At 44.0% G+C, this 23,929-nt stretch overlaps 12 non-coding genes across 12 annotated transcripts; all 12 read right to left on the bottom strand.

The window, feature by feature from the left end:
- Positions 1-3,077: 3,077 nt before the first annotated feature.
- Positions 3,078-3,150, bottom strand: trnav-aac (transfer RNA valine (anticodon AAC)). The gene has a single exon. It is a non-coding gene; the product is annotated as a tRNA-Val (tRNA).
- Positions 3,151-3,967: 817 nt separating this feature from the next.
- Positions 3,968-4,039, bottom strand: trnac-gca (transfer RNA cysteine (anticodon GCA)). The gene has a single exon. It is a non-coding gene; the product is annotated as a tRNA-Cys (tRNA).
- Positions 4,040-4,511: 472 nt separating this feature from the next.
- Positions 4,512-4,593, bottom strand: trnas-gcu (transfer RNA serine (anticodon GCU)). The gene has a single exon. It is a non-coding gene; the product is annotated as a tRNA-Ser (tRNA).
- Positions 4,594-5,410: 817 nt separating this feature from the next.
- trnav-aac (transfer RNA valine (anticodon AAC)) lies at positions 5,411-5,483 on the bottom strand. The gene has a single exon. It is a non-coding gene; the product is annotated as a tRNA-Val (tRNA).
- An 810-nt stretch (positions 5,484-6,293) lies between these two features.
- On the bottom strand, positions 6,294-6,365 carry trnac-gca (transfer RNA cysteine (anticodon GCA)). Its single transcript has one exon. It is a non-coding gene; the product is annotated as a tRNA-Cys (tRNA).
- Positions 6,366-6,837: 472 nt separating this feature from the next.
- Positions 6,838-6,919, bottom strand: trnas-gcu (transfer RNA serine (anticodon GCU)). The gene has a single exon. It is a non-coding gene; the product is annotated as a tRNA-Ser (tRNA).
- Positions 6,920-7,736: 817 nt separating this feature from the next.
- Positions 7,737-7,809, bottom strand: trnav-aac (transfer RNA valine (anticodon AAC)). Its single transcript has one exon. It is a non-coding gene; the product is annotated as a tRNA-Val (tRNA).
- An 817-nt stretch (positions 7,810-8,626) lies between these two features.
- Positions 8,627-8,698, bottom strand: trnac-gca (transfer RNA cysteine (anticodon GCA)). Its single transcript has one exon. It is a non-coding gene; the product is annotated as a tRNA-Cys (tRNA).
- Positions 8,699-9,169: 471 nt separating this feature from the next.
- Positions 9,170-9,251, bottom strand: trnas-gcu (transfer RNA serine (anticodon GCU)). Its single transcript has one exon. It is a non-coding gene; the product is annotated as a tRNA-Ser (tRNA).
- Positions 9,252-10,116: 865 nt separating this feature from the next.
- trnas-gcu (transfer RNA serine (anticodon GCU)) lies at positions 10,117-10,198 on the bottom strand. The gene has a single exon. It is a non-coding gene; the product is annotated as a tRNA-Ser (tRNA).
- A 12,001-nt stretch (positions 10,199-22,199) lies between these two features.
- trnav-aac (transfer RNA valine (anticodon AAC)) lies at positions 22,200-22,272 on the bottom strand. Its single transcript has one exon. It is a non-coding gene; the product is annotated as a tRNA-Val (tRNA).
- An 817-nt stretch (positions 22,273-23,089) lies between these two features.
- Positions 23,090-23,161, bottom strand: trnac-gca (transfer RNA cysteine (anticodon GCA)). Its single transcript has one exon. It is a non-coding gene; the product is annotated as a tRNA-Cys (tRNA).
- Positions 23,162-23,929: the final 768 nt, after the last annotated feature.

Genomic DNA, 23,929 nt, shown 5'->3' with positions numbered 1-23,929 from the left:
CCTCCGTCTCAACTACTCCTGCCTCACTGGACCCAGCACCTGATGACAGATCTGCTGGCTGGGGAGGAGTACAAAAAGAGGGCCATACACTAATAAAGAATCCTACACTACTAGTTTTCTCCAGAATTGTACAGATATATATATATTGTTCAATAAATAAATCCACATCCCTTACGAAAATTAAACATGGTTTTACTACAGTTAAAACAAAAAAAACATGGTTACTGTAGTAAAACCATGGTTTTACTGATAGTAATCAATACACCAAAAAAACACACTTAATACACTTTTACCACAATAAAACCATGGTTAATTTTCGTAAAGGGATGCTACAATGACTATCATGACTTAAAGGAAAATTTCGGTATTTAGCACTTTGAGTCTCTTTTCTGGTTTGTTTTGGATGACCTAGAGTGGTTGACAAAGAAATTTTGAAGATTGGTCCTGTCTCGACTTTTTAACTTTTTCGTTAATGTTGCAAAACAAGTAACTTAGCGAAATACAGTTTCTGTGGTGTTTTTTATTTGGCATTGTCAAAATTTCGGTATCCACCACTCTAGTTCATCCAAAACAAACCAGAAAAGAGACTCAATGTGCTAAACACCGGAATTTTCCTTTAAACCTAGATTATGTTAATTCTTTGCAAAAACCCCTTGTTCTTTCAAAAATATGTGCTCATTCATGTGTCATTACTTCCATCTACTAATCAAAGTATTCTCGTAAGTGTAGAATCTGCTATTCAGAATACATACTGGCGAGTCCCTCAAATGGCTGAATACATGTTGCGCCTTCATCTTTGAAATACTTTCGCTTCGCCTTTCGCACTGTTATACTACACTCACACTGGACAAAGTCGTAGTACTGGAAGCCATGTTAATCTTGGCATGAAATGGCCACCGTAGGAGTGAAAACACGCTCGGAATTGGGCGGAGGGCTAGAAAGTAATATTCAGTTGGAATAGAATTTCACAGCTAGATGGGAGAAGTTCTTACACAATGCAGCTTTAAAAATAGAACAATATGTAAAATAATGTTTATTCATACAATGTCAATTAAAGAAAAAATTAGAAAAAAGACAAAAAGCAAACAGGCTTTATAAACAGGCATTACTGCAAAATCACTGAAGCCCACCAGAGGAAAAAACAACCAAACAAACCAGAAACAATAAATTAGTAAATAGTTTCACCTACCTTATGGAACCCACAGGAGCACCGAAGGCTTCTCCCAAACAGATCCTTAGTAGAATGGCTCTGCAGGGGGCAAGCATCAATTCTCTCCAAGGCCTTTTTCCATTTCTTGGCCCCTGGCCGTTTGCCAGTTGAAAAGTGATATTGGCCCCGAGCATATTTGAAGCAAATGTCCCTCCAGTAACTATCTGGCTTTCCTGTCTTAGTCATCTGAAAACATTAAACAAAAAATAAGTTAAGGTCAAGCTAGACTATGTGTGTAGACAGACAAACAGAGCAGAGGAAATTATACTTGTATGTGTGTATGTTATGTAGGTAGGTAGGTATGTTTGCATGATTGTTTTATAGTTGTTGTGAAGCAATTTGAAAATTTATGTTTTAAAATGTACTATATACGTTATTTAAAAGGTACTATATAATAAATTAACACATCTGGGCACATCTGTTCGCTCTGCTCAAATACAAAACCAGGCTCCATTACCGGAGGGGATGAAACTTGCCACAACTATTACACATCTTATAGCTTTTCCCGAGAAATGGACAGTTTATATGGCAAATAAACAAATAAATATATGTTTAAAAGTATGTTCCTCTCCCTACTTCTGGTAAAATAATGTTTATAGATGGTTTACAAAGTATTTATTAACTATTTAACAAGGTATTATAGTAATCTGTTGCAACCTTATAATAACCACCCAGATAATGTTTATAGACACATAACTTTACAAACCAACTACTAGTAACCCTTAACAAAGTGTTAGGAATATCTGGTCCGCCTATGTAATGTTGAAGATGTTGTAAAAATGGTTTCTTAAAGATTTACACACATTGTTATTAACCATTACCCGATAAGTTACCTTATACATTATATGACGAATATAACTGTAACTGTTTATTTACAGCACAACTTATAATTAGTAAACATTATTAATTATAATTTCATTGTTTGTTTACAGTAAAAAGACTGTTTGCTAACAGTTAAATGACAATTAACGTTAATTAAAGGTTCAGACCTCGTTCGGATGTTAGGACCTCGGAGGCAGTACAGACACTGGTGGGTACGGCCACCTCGTCCTGTGAGGCTGTCCTGTGAGACTTTCCCGTAACCCCTGCTGTGGGGCATTTTGCGATTCCTAAATTACCACCAAGTATGTAGTAGCGTGCATCAAATTGTTTCCGTTGTTGGTGTAATTAAACGTTATCTTTTAGAAAGCGTTCATTTTGGCCTGACAGAAGGGAAACGCCTGAAGAGAACTGTGCATGAGCAATCCATCGCCTTAGACATGTTTAGAAATAATTTCAAGGACTGACCTTTAATTGATTGGGGTTCTTTTTCAAAATAGTTTTCATCGGATTTCGACATGAAACAGGCAAAAACCAAAGGAGACATTCAAAACTTCATTTAAAGGGAACAAGAGGTTTTCATTGGCTTATGTACACAGCCAACTGGCTGGGTAATGTTGACTAAACCTCAGTACACTTACCTGCCGTCCGTTCAACTAACACTAACCGACGATCAGGTTTACAATAACGTGTATCAAACTGATGTAACTGTTGAGGTTGTTAAATCAACATGACCAAAACCCTGTCATATCTCTAACAAAGTGTTTATTTCAGTCGAACCGAGGACATTTGTGATAACCACATCACCACAGAAACCTGTTCCTTTGGATTCTATGTTTATTTTGATAGATTTGGCCACACACTTTCTCTCTGTGCAACACTTCCCAAAGGGGCAATGCTTTTCGCCCACTTGAGAACTGGCCACCTTTCATGAGTGAAGCGAATGTGACGGGCGGAACTGTGTGTAACTTTAAAAGTGCTTCATGATACAAGGAGTAACGTGGCTCAAGAAAGGAATTTAACTCGCAGCGTATCAAGAGGAACACACTGTTTCTGCCCGGTTTCAAACCAAGGACCTTTCGCGTGTTAGGCGAACGTGATAACCACTACACTACAGAAACCCAAATGCTCTGATACTTGGTTGTATCAACGCATTTTCTCACATGTTTTGCGATCGTTTGAAGGGACCGCACAAACTGTATGAGAAAGGCGGTGCATTTCCCAGAAATGCATGGATGCTTCTTCTGAAACCGGCAAACAGCTACACACTTCTTAGTTTGGATATCTCTCCGATTTGTTTCAGAGATGACGTGTGAGCAGTCAAGTCTCAGCTCTGCGATCTGACCGAATAACGCAGATATTTCCAAACCTGCTGCTGGTCGGCTACTGTCCTGCAGACTTCAGTTTCAACCCACCTCCAACACAACAGTCTGTAATTATCAAGCAACCTTGAACACCTTGATAAGCTGCTTCAGCTAAGTTTCATTGGGGTTGGAGCTAAAATCTGCAGGGCGGAAGCTCACCAGGAGCAGGGTCAAAGACCCCTGCTATAGTGTGAGCACACAATTTGTGAACTTTGGCTTCACATCGCGTGGGATTTACTTGTATAGTGTACGTTGGCATTTAGCCACGACTGTGCTGAAATGGCACAGTGTATGCTCGTCTTTAGCGTTAGAACAGGGGTAGGCAACGCCGGTCCTGAAGTGCCGCAATGCTGCAGATTTTATTTCCAACCCTGAATAAACCTCATCCACCTGTGGTTCTCAGGTGACCTTTAGACCTTGGTTAGCCTGTTCACGTGGGGCTGATTGGAGCTGGAGCTAAACTCTGCAGGACTGCTGCACTCCAGGACCTACGTGAAAAGGATCCATGATGAACTTTGAGTCCGAAAGATTAACGCGGCAAACTACCGCAAGAGGTTACGGACATACAGGCTTAAGGGGGCACCCGGATTTGAACCGGGGACCTCTTGATCTGCAGTCAAATGCTCTACCACTGAGCTATACCCCCTATGAGAACACACGTGACTGAAGAATTGAAAAACCAACATGTGTTATGCTTCACCACAGTTAAAGCTGTCTTGATAATGTCCAAGTGAACGGTTAGACCTCCCTATCTGCGTTTAAACGCTCTAGCACTGACCTATAAAAATTGTGCTAGAGACAACGTATGTTTTCAACCATTCCGCTAAGGTTTTTCAGTTGTTATGATTCCTGTTCTTTTCCTCTTACAGCAAACATCAACAAAGGTAAATCCGCTCAACCCAGTCTTTACCACTTTCTAGACAGTTGGCACATAGTCTGAAACTTTAAAGTCTGAAAACACTCAAGTGTCCATCAGAGACTCTGGATTGTAAGCACTTCAAAACTGGTGCAACGAAAACACGTTGCTTTGTCTAATGGGTAGCAGATCACTCCTAGAGGTGTGAGAAACAACGTAAGCTTCGGAAATGTTGCGTCTTAAAGAAAGTTCAACGTCACAACGACGAGGATGGGATTCGAACCCACGCGTGCAGAGCACAATGGATTAGCAGTCCATCGCCTTAACCACTCGGCCACCTCGTCCTGTGAGGCTGTCCTGTGAGACTTTCCCGTAACCCCTGCTGTGGGGCATTTTGCGATTCCTAAATTACCACCAAGTACATAGTAGCGTGCATCAAATTGTTTCCGTTGTTGGTGTAATTAAACGTTATCTTTTAGAAAGCGTTCATTTTGGCCTGACAGAAGGGAAACGCCTGAAGAGAACTGTGCATGAGCAATCCATCGCCTTAGACATGTTTAGAAATAATTTCAAGGACTGACCTTTAATTGATTGGGGTTCTTTTTCAAAATAGTTTTCATCGGATTTCGACATGAAACAGGCAAAAACCAAAGGAGACATTCAAGACTTTATTTAAAGGGAACAAGAGGTTTTCATTGGCTTATGTACACAGCCAACTGGCTGGGTAATGTTGACTAAACCTCAGTACACTTACCTGCCGTCCGTTCAACTAACACTAACCGACGATCAGGTTTACAATAACGTGCATCAAACTGATGTAACTGTTGAGGTTGTTAAATCAACATGACCAAAACCCTGTCATATCTCTAACAAAGTGTTTATTTCAGTCGAACCGAGGACATTTGTGATAACCACATCACCACAGAAACCTGTTCCTTTGGATTCTATGTTTATTTTGATAGATTTGGACACACACTTTCTCTCTGTGCAACACTTCCCAAAGGGGCAATGCTTTTCGCCCACTTGAGAACTGGCCACCTTTCATGCGTGAAGCGAATGTGACGGGCGGAACTGTGTGTAACTTTAAAAGTGCTTCATGATACAAGGAGTAACGTGGCTCAAGAAAGGAATTTAACTCGCAGCGTATCGAAAGGAACACACTGTTTCTGCCCGGTTTCGAACCGAGGACCTTTCGCGTGTTAGGCGAACGTGATAACCACTACACTACAGAAACCCACATGCTCTGACACGTGGTTGTATCAACGCATTTTGTCACATATTTTGCGATCGTTTGAAGGGACCGCACAAACTGTATGAGTAAGGCGGTGCATTTCCCAGAAATGCATGGATGCTTCTTCTGAAACCGGCAAACAGCTACACACTTCTTAGTTTGGATATCTCTCCGATTTGTTTCAGAGATGACGTGTGAGCAGTCAAGTCTCAGCTCTGCGATCTGACCGAATAACGCAGATATTTCCAAACCTGCTGCTGGTCGGCTACTGTCCTGCAGACTTCAGTTTCAACCCACCTCCAACACAACAGTCTGTAATTATCAAGCAACCTTGAACACCTTGATAAGCTGCTTCAGCTAAGTTTCATTGGGGTTGGAGCTAAAATCTGCAGGGCGGAAGCTCACCAGGAGCAGGGTCAAAGACCCCTGCTATAGTGTGAGCACACAATTTGTGAACTTTGGCTTCACATCGCATGGGATTTACTCGTATAGTGTACGTTGGCATTTAGCCACGACTGTGCTGAAATGGCACAGTGTATGCTCGTCTTTAGCATTAGAACAGAGGTAGGCAACGCCGGTCCTGAAGTGCCGCAATGCTGCAGATTTTATTTCCAACCCTGAATAAACCTCATCCACCTGTGGTTCTCAGGTGACCTTTAGACCTTGGTTAGCCTGTTCATGTGGGGCTGATTGGAGCTGGAGCTAAACTCTGCAGGACTGCTGCACTCCAGGACCTACGTGAAAAGGATCCATGATGAACTTTGAGTCCGAAAGATTAACGCGGCAAACTACCGCAAGAGGTTACGGACATACAGGCGGCACCCGGATTTGAACCGGGGACCTCTTGATCTGCAGTCAAATGCTCTACCTCTGAGCTATACCCCCTATGAGAACACACGTGACTGAAGAATTGAAAAACCAACATGTGTTATGCTTCACCACAGTTAAAGCTGTCTTGATAATGTCCAAGTGAACGGTTAGACCTCCCTATCTGCGTTTAAACGATCTAGCACTGACCTATAAAAATTGTGCTAGAGACAACGTATGTTTTCAACAATTCCGCTAAGGTTTTTTAGTTGTTATGATTCCTGTTCTGTTCCTCTTACAGCAAACATCAACAAAGGTAAATCCGCTCAACCCAGTCTTTACCACTTTCTAGACAGTTGGCACATAGTCTGAAACTTTAAAGTCTGAAAACACTCAAGTGTCCATCAGAGACTCTGGATTGTAAGCACTTCAAAACTGGTGCAACGAAAACACGTTGCTTTGTCTAATGGGTAGCAGATCACTCCTAGAGGTGTGAGAAACAACGTAAGCTTCGGAAATGTTGCGTCTTAAAGAAAGTTCAACGTCACAACGACGAGGATGGGATTCGAACCCACGCGTGCAGAGCACAATGGATTAGCAGTCCATCGCCTTAACCACTCGGCCACCTCGTCCTGTGAGGCTGTCCTGTGAGACTTTCCCGTAACGCCTGCTGTGGGGCATTTTGCGATTCCTAAATTACCACCAAGTACATAGTAGCGTGCATCAAATTGTTTCCGTTGTTGGTGTAATTAAACGTTATCTTTTAGAAAGCGTTCATTTTGGCCTGACAGAAGGGAAACGCCTGAAGAGAACTGTGCATGAGCAATCCATCGCCTTAGACATGTTTAGAAATAATTTCAAGGACTGACCTTTAATTGATTGGGGTTCTTTTTCAAAATAGTTTTCATCGGATTTCGACATGAAACAGGCAAAAACCAAAGGAGACATTCAAGACTTTATTTAAAGGGAACAAGAGGTTTTCATTGGCTTATGTACACAGCCAACTGGCTGGGTAATGTTGACTAAACCTCAGTACACTTACCTGCCGTCCGTTCAACTAACACTAACCGACGATCAGGTTTACAATAACGTGCATCAAACTGATGTAACTGTTGAGGTTGTTAAATCAACATGACCAAAACCCTGTCATATCTCTAACAAAGTGTTTATTTCAGTCGAACCGAGGACATTTGTGATAACCACATCACCACAGAAACCTGTTCCTTTGGATTCTATGTTTATTTTGATAGATTTGGACACACACTTTCTCTCTGTGCAACACTTCCCAAAGGGGCAATGCTTTTCGCCCACTTGAGAACTGGCCACCTTTCATGCGTGAAGCGAATGTGACGGGCGGAACTGTGTGTAACTTTAAAAGTGCTTCATGATACAAGGAATAACTTGGCTCAAGAAAGGAATTTAACTCGCAGCGTATCAAAAGGAACACACTGTTTCTGCCCGGTTTCGAACCGAGGAACTTTCGCGTGTTAGGCAAACGTGATAACCACTACACTACAGAAACCCACATGCTCTGACACTTGGTTGTATCAACGCATTTTGTCACATATTTTGCGATCGTTTGAAGGGACCGCACAAACTGTATGAGAAAGGCGGTGCATTTCCCAGAAATGCATGGATGCTTCTTCTGAAACCGGCAAACAGCTACACACTTCTTAGTTTGGATATCTCTCCGATTTGTTTCAGAGATGACGTGTGAGCAGTCAAGTCTCAGCTCTGCGATCTGACCGAATAACGCAGATATTTCCAAACCTGCTGCTGGTCGGCTACTGTCCTGCAGACTTCAGTTTCAACCCACCTCCAACACAACAGTCTGTAATTATCAAGCAACCTTGAACACCTTGATAAGCTGCTTCAGCTAAGTTTCATTGGGGTTGGAGCTAAAATCTGCAGGGCGGAAGCTCACCAGGAGCAGGGTCAAAGACCCCTGCTATAGTGTGAGCACACAATTTGTGAACTTTGGCTTCACATCGCATGGGATTTACTTGTATAGTGTACGTTGGCATTTAGCCACGACTGTGCTGAAATGGCACAGTGTATGCTCGTCTTTAGCGTTAGAACAGGGGTAGGCAACGCCGGTCCTGAAGTGCCGCAATGCTGCAGATTTTATTTCCAACCCTGAATAAACCTCATCCACCTGTGGTTCTCAGGTGACCTTTAGACCTTGGTTAGCCTGTTCACGTGGGGCTGATTGGAGCTGGAGCTAAACTCTGCAGGACTGCTGCACTCCAGGACCTACGTGAAAAGGATCCATGATGAACTTTGAGTCCGAAAGATTAACGCGGCAAACTACCGCAAGAGGTTACGGACATACAGGCTTAAGGCGGCACCCGGATTTGAACCGGGGACCTCTTGATCTGCAGTCAAATGCTCTACCACTGAGCTATACCCCTATGAGAACACACGTGACTGAAGAATTGAAAAACCAACATGTGTTATGCTTCACCACAGTTAAAGCTGTCTTGATAATGTCCAAGTGAACGGTTAGACCTCCCTATCTGCGTTTAAACGCTCTAGCACTGACCTATAAAAATTGTGCTAGAGACAACGTATGTTTTCAACCATTCCGCTAAGGTTTTTCAGTTGTTATGATTCCTGTTCTTTTCCTCTTACAGCAAACATCAACAAAGGTATATCCACTCAACCCAGTCTTTACCACTTTCTAGACAGTTGGCACATAGTCTGAAACTTTAAAGTCTGAAAACACTCAAGTGTTTGTCAGAGACTCTGGATTGTAAGCACTTCAAAACTAGTGCAACGAAAACACGTTGCTTTGTCTAATGGGTAGCAGATCACTCCTAGAGGTGTGAGAAACAACGTAAGCTTCGGAAATGTTGCGTCTTAAAGAAAGTTCAACGTCACAACGACGAGGATGGGATTCGAACCCACGCGTGCAGAGCACAATGGATTAGCAGTCCATCGCCTTAACCACTCGGCCACCTCGTCCTGTGAGGCTGTCCTGTGAGACTTTCCCGTAACCCCTGCTGTGGGGCATTTTGCGTTTCCTAAATTACCACCAAGTACATAGTAGCGTGCATCAAATTGTTTCCGTTGTTGGTGTAATTAAACGTTATCTTTTAGAAAGCGTTCATTTTGGCCTGACAGAAGGGAAACGCCTGAAGAGAACTGTGCATGAGCAATCCATCGCCTTAGACATGTTTAGAAATAATTTCAAGGACTGACCTTTAATTGATTGGGGTTCTTTTTCAAAATAGTTTTCATCGGATTTCGACATGAAACAGGCAAAAACCAAAGGAGACATTCAAGACTTTATTTAAAGGGAACAAGAGGTTTTCATTGGCTTATGTGCACAGCCAACTGGCTGGGTAATGTTGACTAAACCTCAGTACACTTACCTGCCGTCCGTTCAACTAACACTAACCGACGATCAGGTTTACAATAACGTGCATCAAACTGATGTAACTGTTGAGGTTGTTAAATCAACATGACCAAAACCCTGTCATATCTCTAACAAAGTGTTTATTTCAGCCACGACTGTGCTGAAATGGCACAGTGTCTGTCGTCTTTAGCATTAGAACAGGGGTAGGCAACGCCGGTCCTGAAGTGCCGCAATGCTGCAGATTTTATTTCCAACCCTGAATAAACTTTCTAGACAGTTGGCACATAGTCTGAAACTTTAAAGTCTGAAAACACTCAAGTGTCCATCAGAGACTCTGGATTGTAAGCACTTCAAAACTGGTGCAACGAAAACACGTTGCTTTGTCTAATGGGTAGCAGATCACTCCTAGAGGTGTGAGAAACAACGTAAGCTTCGGAAATGTTGCGTCTTAAAGAAAGTTCAACGTCACAACGACGAGGATGGGATTCGAACCCACGCGTGCAGAGCACAATGGATTAGCAGTCCATCGCCTTAACCACTCGGCCACCTCGTCCTGTGAAGCTGTCCTGTGAGACTTTCCCGTAACCCCTTGTAGCGATTCAGCGGGAGGAGGGGAATAAAGTTATTTGAAACAATATAAACCTCCGACTGTAATACTACGGGGATTCCCAAGGGAATCTTAGATTTTAGCTCAAAAGGGAATATTATGTATAACTAACTGTAATTAATTATACAAGTTTATCAGGTTTTACCTGGCGTAGCAGAATTAATAATAACAATTAATTAATATGTTCGTCCACCGAAGACATATATCCATAATCGTATATTAACGTCTAAGAAATGTTAATTTCATGGCCTTTAAAATTAACCTTCTTACTGATATACAGTGCTACTCGCAGCGTGTAGCTGGATCAAAAGGCAGAAATAGTGACTTTAATTTCGTGAGCATTGAACACAGAAACAATTCAATTGTGAAAATGCAAAACCGGTTTATTAACTACAAAACGAAGTACACACAACGACTAACTAAACATACACATATACAATAACATAAAACATAGATGAGAAAGAAAAGACTGAAAAGCTAGAGAGAGAGTAAAAGATTGGCAAAAACACTATTGCTTAACATCTGCACAAACCATCGGAAAATCTCTAAGGATCGCCTTAATTTTCATAAGGGGTAAAGCTTAAACATCAGCGAGTAGAACAAGGTTAATACTTGCATTTGGCTCTTTATGATGTAGTACGACGTGTCTGGTGCGCGCGGGTGCGAGCAGAGAGAGAGAGAGAGAGATAATCCAGGTGTGCTCGTAAGTCCGTTTGGTTGTTCCGTATGGCGGAGTGTTCCGCGTAAATTGTCCGAACTCGAAGTGCAAAGTGCAAGCCAGGAAATTACTGTCCCGAAGAGTAGGACAGGGCTCAGAGAAAAGATGATGAATCCGAGGGACTCTGGGTGAGTCTCAGCGAGTTTCCAAACTGCGCTGGCGAATTGAGCGATTGAGCGCTGAGCAACTGAGCGCTGAGCTTGGACGATAGGCCGTTTTGACCTTTCACGCGCCCAGCCCATTTTAGGTGAAATGACCAATGTGCGAAGTGAGCGATCGCGCGGGAAACAAGCCTTTGTTCTTTCAGACATCACATTTGCGTAAATGCCAAATGATAAAAGTTTGTTTCCATAACTCTTCAAATCGATATTAAATGACATTGATGCGGCTTATGGTAATATGATACATAGAAATGATTAGGAAATAAAGAGTGGATTAATTTGATACTAGACAAGACATGGATTTAGGATCACGTTGAATAATAATTTCATACCTAAGATATGAACCATGCTACAGTGAACAAAATCTAACTAAAGTGTTAACACACAGTTACATCACACATACACGATCATGCAGTAAAGGGATATAAAATATATATACATTTAAACAGCTCATTGTGATCTTTAAATGTGGTTTCATCACAGACATATAGTCTGTGCCCCCTGCTGTGTCTCTGGCGGTCGTCATTCGATCGGCTCTGATGGAGCTCCTTTGAACCTCCTTTTACGACGGCATTTGTTTTAATTGTCGCCCACTTTACAGCCTTGATAGGTGATAGAGGAGACAGGGTTATCTAATTATCACAATTTTAGGGCTGTTGAAATCCAGATGCCAAATGGCCCCAATCTGACTCCGAGCCATTTGCTACATATCCCCCCTTCATGGCCACCAGGGTCTTGAGAGACTTTGGTGGGCGATGGTTCAATAGGCGATGGTTGGACAGGTCATTTGGTCTGGATGGCAGGTGTATCTTAATTTTCTGCAGCGCTTCTGCGTGCCTGCAGAGGGGTGATTTCGATGAGGTTGGGCTCTTGCTCGGCTTGTGTGTCTTGCTTCCCACGGTTCTGCTTGAAGGCTCGAGGGAGGGCAGCTGTGCACTTGTTCACTGTTTCCTGCATCCCACTGACTCTTCGGTACAGGATGAAAGCGAGGCCAAGAGTAAGGGCATATCCTACTCCTGTGGAGAGGCACAGTACCGTGTCAGCGGCGGTCCAGGCTCGGACAACAGGGAGGCTGTGCATAGCTGGCATCCGAGCAAGTGCCTGGAGGGCAGTGTCAATGGGCGTGACATCAATTAGTTGGGTCCCCCCTTCTGCAATCCTCATCTCCAGCTCAGGGTCTAAAGTGAAGTTGTGGTCCCTGAAGAAAGTTGAAATTTCCAATTCGGTGTGGTACTCCTCACTGGGAAGGTGATAGAGTGCGAGTTCATCGATGTGAAGAATCGCATCCTTTGGAACTTGAATCCACATCGTCTGGTTTGGTAGACTGATGCGGGTGGCTGTGTCGTGTTGGTCGTAGGTCAAAATGGCTGTGCTGGCTGGGGTGTTGACCAGCCATCGGTCACCTACGATTTCTGCTTGGGTGTTAGTGACCTCGGTTCGTGGTTTAGCTGAGGCAGGACAACGAGAATCAATCTTCATGGGCCGCAGCCCACAGATGCCGTCAGTGTTGTCCCGAAGGAAAGGTTTGCTGGGGCAGAGATAATGAATGTCTTTAGTGAGGCTGCACATGCGCAGGTTTGGTGCAAGGTACAGCTGTTCATTGCTGTCATGGTAAGCCACAACGTCGGGGGTGCGTATTCTGATGTGGGTGTTTCCCTGCCAAAAGCCAACATTGACAATGTCTTTGAGTCTGTAGATGTTGTGTGACTCAATGATTGGCAGGTTTATCAGAAAAGCAAGTTCGCCTTGTTCAGGGGCTATGCTTAAGGGAATTGCGCTACCTAGGGAGTAGGCCAGATGCGCCTGCAGAGTGTTTGTTGGCCCTGCAGTGGCAGAGGATAAAATGGTCTGTACCAGGCTTAGGGGTACCAGGTAGGGTGGAATTCTACCCATGGCTAGACTGTCCACAGAGGAGCTCACCTCGCGCAGCATGTCTGACATCAGAGCTGTGACCAGTTGAGAATAGGCATGATCCACCTGCAGTACTGAGAAAATCTGTTTCAAAGAGTTCACTGTTTGTTTCAGTGCGACACTGTGTGTGTTGAGAATTACGACAGTATCTTTTAAGGATTTTCCCATGGTTTGCAGTGATTTGCTTTGAGCTGTCAGTTGTTCTCTCAGTTGAGGTATTTCCTCCTGGATCTCATTCACATGTCGTCTCACCGTGGCTATGCTGACTGCATTGACACTGGTGACTCCAATGTTGAACAAAGTTCCGACTGCTGCGGCGGCTCCGAGTAGGGCTCCCAGGAACCGCTTGGGACGCTTGGTTTGTCCGCTGAGATCTGCTTGTGTGACAGTCATCTTCTGAAGTTGGTACAGCATGTGTGTGATGTCGGCCTCTGCGTGAAACATAGCTTTCTGCGCCCATCGTTCTCCTGCCCAACTGGTTTCTGGTGCTGATGCTGTGTAGTGTGCTCTGTAGACATCACGGGGGTTGAGTCGGACATAGACCTTTTGGCTATGTGTTCTGCAGTTTGTGATCAGGAGTCCAGGTTGCTCTTTTAGGACGATGCCGGAGGCTGGACCCGGCGACACGATTTCAGGTTGTGACCACCCCCCTTGTAGGCTGATGTACAGGACAGTGATCCACAGCAGCATCCTGGTGACAGAGAGAGAGAGAGAGAAAGAACAATAGGTGAGCGCTACAGGTCCTTGTTTGGTCAGGACAGCTCTCTTTCTTTTCATTAGCGGCTGTTCCCTAGGTGGCAGAGTTTTAGTGATGAGGCAGTGTGGTGGGAGTTTGGCCTGGTTAGTGCTAGTCCCCCCTTTACTGTCATGCCACAATGTTGAGTGTCTCTTGACTTGGTTCCGGTGGACCCCTCTGAAAATTGGTTCCTTCTGACTCCTGCCCATCTTGATTCGGTATGCGACGGGAGAGAGTTTGTCCACAATCTCATGAGGTCCTGCCCAGTGTGGCAGAAATTTCTTTGACAGCTGCTGGTGAGCTGTCTGAATTGGCGGGGCGAAACTGTAGTACCAGATCTTGGTTGTTTGAAAAGCGAAGGTCGTTCCCAGATGAAGTTCATCCAGATACTGGTGAGTGGTGTATGCTGTGGTCTGGGTGGTGTCATTGGGTGCTGGAAAGCATTCTACCAACTTTATGAATTGGCAGATGACCGTGAGAAAGTGTTCGTTGCCCCTCGTTGACCTGGGTAATGGTCCAACCCGGTCTATCTGGAGGTCTGACAATGGGAAGTTGACACCTCTTTTTTGCAGTGGTGCCCATTGGTTTGGGTTAGCCGGATGGAACTGGCAGCAAACCAGACATCCCTTGATGTATTGTGCTACATCCTGCTGCATTTCAGGCCAGTATGCCACCTGTTTCAGTGTTTCATACGTGGCTTTTGTGCGATGGTGTCCAGCACATGCTGTGTCATGCGCATGCATCAGTAGGACCCCCCTATGGGCCTGAGGAACCACAAGCGCAGGTGTAGTGCGGTCATCAGGGACATACCAGAGGATGTTGTGTTGTATGCACAGCAGGTGCCTGACATCGTTGAGACGTTTGGGGGTTGGAGCAGCAGACATGTCAGAGTTTGTGATAGGGTAGGTGGAGGGGTCTGAGAGGTGGTTTAACATAGCTTGGGTAGCGATGTTAAAGGCTTGTAGTTTCTGATGATCTGCATCATCCTGCATGGCATCTGCATCTTTTACATTTTGTTGAATTTGTGCGTCAAGTCCTGGGTATGGCTCTGAGTCTTTGGCTGGGTGCAGAGTGCAGAGCGGTGAACTTTTGGAGTTTAGGTCTGAGACGAAGTTCCCGCGGCTGGCTGGGGGGTCGTCCATGACCTGTGTGACCTGGCAGTTTACCTCAGATGATCTGGCTGATTGAAAGGGTAAAGGTTCTCGCACTTGAGCCCAAATTTTTAACTGTTTAAAGTCCATTAAGGGTTCAAAGCGGTCTAGCAGGTCTTTGCCAATGAGGAGAGGATATGAGTCCATTGGTGAGATGTACACAGGGTGTATGATGCTCATAGGACCGATTGTCAGGTGGATGGGAATCACCTGTTGCAGTTGAACTTCAGTCTGGCTGTAAGACTGCACATTCAGCATACACCTTTGGGGTTTAAGGGTCAAATTTTGGGCCTTAGCTCTGTTCTGGAGTCTGGTGAAAAGCTGGGACGACATCAGCGTTAGGTCAGCTCCGGTGTCGACGAGGGCTTCTAGTTCGACCTCATTTTCCAAGGTGATGGATAGATATAGCTTTTTGGCTTCTCCTCTTTCGATCAGGTTTCCCAGGAGGCTTGGTACTGGGGCTGTTGTATTAATAGGCAGGCAGTTAAGGCTGGTTTCCTGTGACTCTGTAGGGAAGGAGACAGTTAACACAGCACTCTCTGGTACTTGCAGGCTTTGGTTGGTTGGTGTCTGAGATATTGTTTGTACGCCAAAGTCTTTGGTTTGTGAAATGAATAAGGAGTCGGGTTTGTCTTCGTGGTCCTGCTTGTGGGGCCTCTTTTGGATTAACTCCTTCAATATTCTCAGAATCTCTGCTGATTCAGACGTGTCTGTGTCACTCTGTTTCTGGGGTAGTTCAGGCTTAACCCTGCTCTGTGTGTATCGATGTTGACTGTTACCAGTTTTTGATCTGCCAGGTGCAGGACGGTTACCTCTAGGTCGTCGGCCAGGTTCCCACGAGCCGCCACCCTTCTGGTTGTCTGATGAGTTTGGCCGGCTCCATGACCTCTCGGCGCGTCCCATTTGGTGCTTGGGACGAGCCCCTTCATGGCCGTACTATTCCTGGCTGGCTGTAAAGTCTCTTGACCCTCTGTTGAAAGGTCTTTCACTGTGGCGCGGTCGTGCGCCCTCCAGTGGTAGTTCAGGGTACAGTTCAGAGACAGGGAGAATGACAGGGTTTTTAACAGTCTTTTCAGAGGCCGCTCTTTGTTTACCATAAGCTTTATGGGCCAAGTCCCGCAACTGCCTGGTTGTCATCGTGCGAGGGCAGGCCATAACCCCTAAGTGTTGGCTTACTGTGAAATGAAGATTTCGCAGGAAAAGGGTCCTGAAGTTAAAGTCCTCCTCCATTCCTGGCTCATTCCGTGAGCCAAAGTAAGCTCGCCTGAGTCTGTTGTAGTAGGCCTGTGGAGTTTCGTTTCTGCTCTGTTTGAGGTCCATTGCTGTAACTAGTCCTTGTTCTAACTCTGGATCCGAAAACTCTTCTATTAAAGCCTTTTTCAGCTGCTCGTAATCCATCTTGACGTTTTCTGGCTGCCGGTCAAGGAAACTCCTCACCTCACGACTGGAAGTAACCCGTAGCAGATACAGTTTGTCTCTTGTGGTTACATTTGGCAGTGTTTGCACATAAAAGTCAATGTCCTGCAGGTAAGAATGGATATCATGGCCACCTGCAGGCTCTGGGGTAAATGTTGGGATATTTCTAGCCAGCTTGTCGAGGTCTTTGGGTGCCACGCCGGGCATGTCTGCAGGTGACCTCGGGAAATTTGTTTGTTCCCACCCCTTTGTGGTAGTGAGAGGTTCTGGGATGCTGGCTGATGTCTTTAACAGTGGGCTCCCGCCCCCCTTTTCAACAGAAAAGCTTTGGTGGGGGGGTGCAGGCTCACTGGTTGAATGAAAGGGAAAGGTTGCTATTTCCCTTACTTGTTCAGCTTGCAGTTTATACGCATAAATGAGTTCTCTTTGGGCGAAGTCCAGGTCGTCCCTAGCCTGGTCTCGTTGCTGAGCCAGAGCTCGACCTTCATCTCGAGACGCTCGCAGGTGATTCTCACAGGCCTTCAGCTTGGCATCACGTTCCTTCAGTTCTGCCTTTGCTCTCACCAGAAGATGTTCAGCCTGCTGAAGCTTTCCAGACAGCTCTTCTCTGGCTGTCTTTTCCTGTTGCTCCTTGTGCTCTGTGTCTGTGCGGAGTTTTGACAAGGCCTCTTGGAGTTGTCCAATCTCGTCCTTTAGCCTCCAGTGTTCCTCCTCCGTCGATGGGTGTTGATCCTCTAATCCCTGTGTCAGCTGATCTAGACGATTCTGCGCCTCCTCCTGATTCCTCCGTGCCTCTGCCGCTTGGAGCTGTAGAGCTGCTGCATCCTGTTCCAGTTGGGCGATGTTCCTTTCGCCCAGTTTACGCTGGATGATGAGGTTGTGAGCGATGGCACCTGTGATCTTGGCTATATCCTTGTGACTGTAGCTCCTCGTTGGGTCGAGGGTTATGAACTTGTCCAGGGTGTCGTCGAGTTGCTCTCTTTCCAAGTGTTGCAGTTCATTGGCGAGGTTGGGCAGGAGTTCAGATGTCACAGCGCTGAGCCAGGCCTCTAGCTGGTCCCAGTGGTTGACAGGGCTTGGTGATCTGGTCATGTTGACACACTAATAGAAGAGAAAACACAAAGAGCCAATGCGAGTCCGCACAGTTCAACGAGCTACGGCAATAAAAAAAGGTATATATATATATATATATATATGTGTGGGCTATGAGCTTATTATCAGGGCCTTTCTCCAGCGGCACAGATAATCAGTGTGGGGAAAAAAAAAAAGGGAAAAAGTTTAGTAATTTGTCTTTGTTCAAACCTATAGGTCGCCTTGGACATTTGGTTTATCGAGCGTATTACTAATGAATTCTCCTTATGGTTTGTGCAGTTTTGCTCTTTCAGCCCAAAAATAAAGTGAATCAAAATAATTAAAATTAATTAATTATAATGATAAAATAAAATAAAACAAAATAAAATAAAGAATGAGGAGGATAGGTTGCTGGAAATGAAATAGGAACAGAAAAGAGAGGAAAAATAAACAAATAAATAAAAAAATAAAACAAATAAAATAATAATAATAAAAATAGAAATAAACTGAAAATGGGAATTGAGACAGCCAACAGACGAAGTCCTAAGGCTGGGAAAATGAAGAGGAAAGGAGGTGGAAAAAGGGGTTTCCTGTTTCAGCTTAGCAGGTTCTCTACCCTAGATTTGATGACAGGGCCTTACAGGGAGAGGGCACTATGGAGTCATGCGAGCTAGGGGAGTGGCTTAGCTAGAGTGGCTGGGCTAGACCCAACGTGAGAGGGATCTGGTGCCTCTAGTGGCTACAGAGGGGAGAAAAGTGCATCTCTTTTACACTAACACCTGTTGACTATTTAAGACAACCCAGGGTGGAACACAGAGACAAGGCGCTTCCCTGAGCACGCAGCCAAGAGTGCCGGGCCTTCTGCCCTCCCCACCTCGACCGCTCAACAGTCACGCCCTTCACACCGCACTCAAAGGTGTCACCCACCAACTGGCACTGCCGCTAGGGCTTTGTGTGTCAGCTGGCACGGTTAGCGATTGGAGTGCCCGGTGGCAGAGGTCGCACTGTGTCTTGCTGCCTAAGGTGCTAAAGGAGGGAGCTACCGCAGCACCCCGACTGTACACACTCGAGTCAGTTCCGCGGGACCGGTCTCTTGTAGAACTCACCGCTGGCGAAGTCCTGATTCATCTATCAAGTGTTAGCTTTAAAGAGATGCACAGGGGCTTATCCTATTGCACCAGTTAAAACATAAATGAATTCACTGAGAATGGGACTTATGGGGCTGAATTCTATTCACAGTAAAGAATTGATTCAATTAAAATTTAAAATAAATCAAACTGCATTAAATTTAAATTTAAACTTAATTAAAATACAATCTCTACAATAGAAAAGAGAACAGGAAAGTAAGGAGCGAGAGAGAACAGCAAAAATGAAATAAAAGAAAATAAATCAAAATAAAATAAAAATTAAATAAAGAAATAATAAATTAATAAAGCCACAGCAATATTAATTATTATTTATCATTTAAGACCATAACATTCAATACGTAGGAAATAAAACTACAAAGTAGTAGAATAACCCAGTTATTGAAGTAAGGCCAAAATTCCAAGTTTGACTCCTGTCATACACTTCCCAAAAGAGTTTATGAGAGGGCCAAACGAACTTTCCCCACCAGATGGCGATATTTCGCCCAACAAACAAAGAAAGCGGAAGTCAGGCTTAAAGTAAAGGAGAAGGAGAAGTGTTAGACACTCAAGACTGACATCTAGTGTTAGAAATAGGTAGTACGCTTTAAACTGACAAAGATTCGCTTCTATTCAACAATTACATCGGCGGCCGCTCCGTTGCTAAGACGACGGATGTAATTTGCTCATGTTTGCGCTGCCTATTTTAATTTTGGCTTAGTTACCGGGACACGCAATAAACAAAGAGTCCAACGTGCTTTATCGTACGTTGTGACTATAAATACTTGATCAAGTTTTCATCTCCTTAAAAAAAATTGAAGTCTTACCCTCGGGGCTTACAATTTTAAAAATCCACGTACGTGAATAAAATGGAAAAATACAATAGACAGCTTCTCTAATTGTAAATCATTTCCTGGAGATTAAACAAAAAGGCCTTATCAGATGGGAGTACTCACTCGACCACCGCTTCGCTCTACATAAAGGAATTCTACTCTTTATTAGGCGGAATCAGACAGTAATGCAGCGTATCAAAGTGTTTTTAATACGGTTACCTTAAAGACTGCAGTTAGCTATACATAACAGGGGCGCGAGTCTGTTACGTCCTGAAAATGATACAGGAAAATACATTTTCATTCATACAAATAAAGAACGAAATCAGTTATAGCTGATAGTTCTTTTTCATTCACACAATGCAAAAACACATTTGATCCGTAACTGGTTTGCTCAGAAAATAATGTTTAAATCTGCCCGCGCGTTCTCCACCATTAATATGTAGCGATTCAGCGGGAGGAGGGGAATAAAGTTATTTGAAACAATATAAACCTCCGACTGTAATACTACGGGGATTCCCAAGGGAATCTTAGATTTTAGCTCAAAAGGGAATATTATGTATAACTAACTGTAATTAATTATACAAGTTTATCAGGTTTTACCTGGCGTAGCAGAATTAATAATAACAATTAATTAATATGTTCGTCCACCGAAGACATATATCCATAATCGTATATTAACGTCTAAGAAATGTTAATTTCATGGCCTTTAAAATTAACCTTCTTACTGATATACAGTGCTACTCGCAGCGTGTAGCTGGATCAAAAGGCAGAAATAGTGACTTTAATTTCGTGAGCATTGAACACAGAAACAATTCAATTGTGAAAATGCAAAACCGGTTTATTAACTACAAAACGAAGTACACACAACGACTAACTAAACATACACATATACAATAACATAAAACATAGATGAGAAAGAAAAGACTGAAAAGCTAGAGAGAGAGTAAAAGATTGGCAAAAACACTATTGCTTAACATCTGCACAAACCATCGGAAAATCTCTAAGGATCGCCTTAATTTTCATAAGGGGTAAAGCTTAAACATCAGCGAGTAGAACAAGGTTAATACTTGCATTTGGCTCTTTATGATGTAGTACGACGTGTCTGGTGCGCGCGGGTGCGAGCAGAGAGAGAGAGAGAGAGATAATCCAGGTGTGCTCGTAAGTCCGTTTGGTTGTTCCGTATGGCGGAGTGTTCCGCGTAAATTGTCCGAACTCGAAGTGCAAAGTGCAAGCCAGGAAATTACTGTCCCGAAGAGTAGGACAGGGCTCAGAGAAAAGATGATGAATCCGAGGGACTCTGGGTGAGTCTCAGCGAGTTTCCAAACTGCGCTGGCGAATTGAGCGATTGAGCGCTGAGCAACTGAGCGCTGAGCTTGGACGATAGGCCGTTTTGACCTTTCACGCGCCCAGCCCATTTTAGGTGAAATGACCAATGTGCGAAGTGAGCGATCGCGCGGGAAACAAGCCTTTGTTCTTTCAGACATCACATTTGCGTAAATGCCAAATGATAAAAGTTTGTTTCCATAACTCTTCAAATCGATATTAAATGACATTGATGCGGCTTATGGTAATATGATACATAGAAATGATTAGGAAATAAAGAGTGGATTAATTTGATACTAGACAAGACATGGATTTAGGATCACGTTGAATAATAATTTCATACCTAAGATATGAACCATGCTACAGTGAACAAAATCTAACTAAAGTGTTAACACACAGTTACATCACACATACACGATCATGCAGTAAAGGGATATAAAATATATATACATTTAAACAGCTCATTGTGATCTTTAAATGTGGTTTCATCACAGACATATAGTCTGTGCCCCCTGCTGTGTCTCTGGCGGTCGTCATTCGATCGGCTCTGATGGAGCTCCTTTGAACCTCCTTTTACGACGGCATTTGTTTTAATTGTCGCCCACTTTACAGCCTTGATAGGTGATAGAGGAGACAGGGTTATCTAATTATCACAATTTTAGGGCTGTTGAAATCCAGATGCCAAATGGCCCCAATCTGACTCCGAGCCATTTGCTACACCCTGCTGTGGGGCATTTTGCGATTCCTAAATTACCACCAAGTACGTAGTAGCGTGCATCAAATTGTTTCCGTTGTTGGTGTAATTAAACGTTATCTTTTAGAAAGCGTTCATTTTGGCCTGACAGAAGGGAAACGCCTGAAGAGAACTGTGCATGAGCAATCCATCGCCTTAGACATGTTTAGAAATAATTTCAAAGACTGACCTTTAATTGATTCGGGTTCTTTTTCAAAATAGTTTTCATCGGATTTCGACATGAAACAGGCAAAAACCAAAGGAGACATTCAAGACTTTATTTAAAGGGAACAAGAGGTTTTCATTGGCTTATGTACACAGCCAACTGGCTGGGTAATGTTGACTAAACCTCAGTACACTTACCTGCCGTCCGTTCAACTAACACTAACCGACGATCAGGTTTACAATAACGTGCATCAAACTGATGTAACTGTTGAGGTTGTTAAATCAACATGACCAAAACCCTGTCATATCTCTAACAAAGTGTTTATTTCAGTCGAACCGAGGACATTTGTGATAACCACATCACCACAGAAACCTGTTCCTTTGGATTCTATGTTTATTTTGATAGATTTGGACACACACTTTCTCTCTGTGCAACACTTCCCAAAGGGGCAATGCTTTTCGCCCACTTGAGAACTGGCCACCTTTCATGCGTGAAGCGAATGTGACGGGCGGAACTGTGTGTAACTTTAAAAGTGCTTCATGATACAAGGAGTAACGTGGCTCAAGAAAGGAATTTTACTCGCAGCGTATCAAAAGGAACACACTGTTTCTGCCCGGTTTCAAACCGAGGAACTTTCGCGTGTTAGGCGAATGTGATAACCACTACACTACAGAAACCCACATGCTCTGACACTTTGTTGTATCAACACATTTTGTCACATATTTTGCGATCGTTTGAATGGGCCGCACAAACTGTATGAGAAAGGCGGTGCATTTCCCAGAAATGCATGGATGCTTCTTCTGAAACCGGCAAACAGCTACACACTTCTTAGTTTGGATATCTCTCCGATTTGTTTCAGAGATGACGTGTGAGCAGTCAAGTCTCAGCTCTGCGATCTGACCGAATAACGCAGATATTTCCAAACCTGCTGCTGGTCGGCTACTGTCCTGCAGACTTCAGTTTCAACCCACCTCAAACACAACAGTCTGTAATTATCAAGCAACCTTGAACACCTTGATAAGCTGCTTCAGCTAAGTTTCATTGGGGTTGGAGCTAAAATCTGCAGGGCGGAAGCTCACCAGGCGCAGGGTCAAAGACCCCTGCTATAGTGTGAGCACACAATTTGTGAACTTTGGCTTCACATCGCATGGGATTTACTCGTATAGTGTACGTTGGCATTTAGCCACGACTGTGCTGAAATGGCACAGTGTATGCTCGTCTTTAGCGTTAGAACAGGGGTAGGCAACGCCGGTCCTGAAGTGCCGCAATGCTGCAGATTTTATTTCCAACCCTGAATAAACCTCATCCACCTGTGGTTCTCAGGTGACCTTTAGACCTTGGTTAGCCTGTTCATGTGGGCCTGATTGGAGCTGGAGCTAAACTCTGCAGGACTGCTGCACTCCAGGACCTACGTGAAAAGGATCCATGCTGAACTTTGAGTCCGAAAGATTAACGCGGCAAACTACCGCAAGAGGTTACGGACATACAGGCTTAAGGGGGCACCCGGATTTGAACCGGGGACCTCTTGATCTGCAGTCAAATGCTCTACCACTGAGCTATACCCCCTATGAGAACACACGTGACTGAAGAATTGAAAAACCAACATGTGTTATGCTTCACCACAGTTAAATCTGTCTTGATAATGTCCAAGTGAACGGTTAGACCTCCCTATCTGCGTTTAAACGCTCTAGCACTGACCTATAAAAATTGTGCTAGAGACAACGTATGTTTTCAACCATTCTGCTAAGGTTTTTCAGTTGTTATGATTCCTGTTCTTTTCCTCTTACAGCAAACATCAACAAAGGTAAATCCGCTCAACCCAGTCTTTACCACTTTCTAGACAGTTGGCACATAGTCTGAAACTTTAAAGTCTGAAAACACTCAAGTGTCCATCAGAGACTCTGGATTGTAAGCACTTCAAAACTGGTGCAACGAGAACACGTTGCTTTGTCTAATGGGTAGCAGATCACTCCTAGAGGTGTGAGAAACAACGTAAGCTTCGGAAATGTTGCGTCTTAAAGAAAGTTCAACGTCACAACGACGAGGATGGGATTCGAACCCACGCGTGCAGAGCACAATGGATTAGCAGTCCATCGCCTTAACCACTCGGCCAAAAATGGGGCAAAAGGGACTGCCCATGGGGGGGGAAAGAAGAAAAGAGAGAGGAAAGAGGGGGGAAAGAGAGAAAAAGAAAAGGAGAAAAGAGGAGGAAAACGTACACTTTATTTTTTCAACATTGTTTACACACAGTTCTATACTTATTGCAAGGTTTATCATCACTTTAATTTTCATGTCTTTTGCGGGATTCGAACCTATGGTATGGCAATGTCGCTT

Source organism: Paramisgurnus dabryanus, chromosome 14 (genome assembly GCF_030506205.2).
Source record: "Paramisgurnus dabryanus chromosome 14, PD_genome_1.1, whole genome shotgun sequence".
In the NCBI taxonomy this organism is placed as follows: domain Eukaryota; kingdom Metazoa; phylum Chordata; class Actinopteri; order Cypriniformes; family Cobitidae; genus Paramisgurnus; species Paramisgurnus dabryanus.
This window is presented reverse-complemented; position numbering and strand designations above follow the sequence as displayed.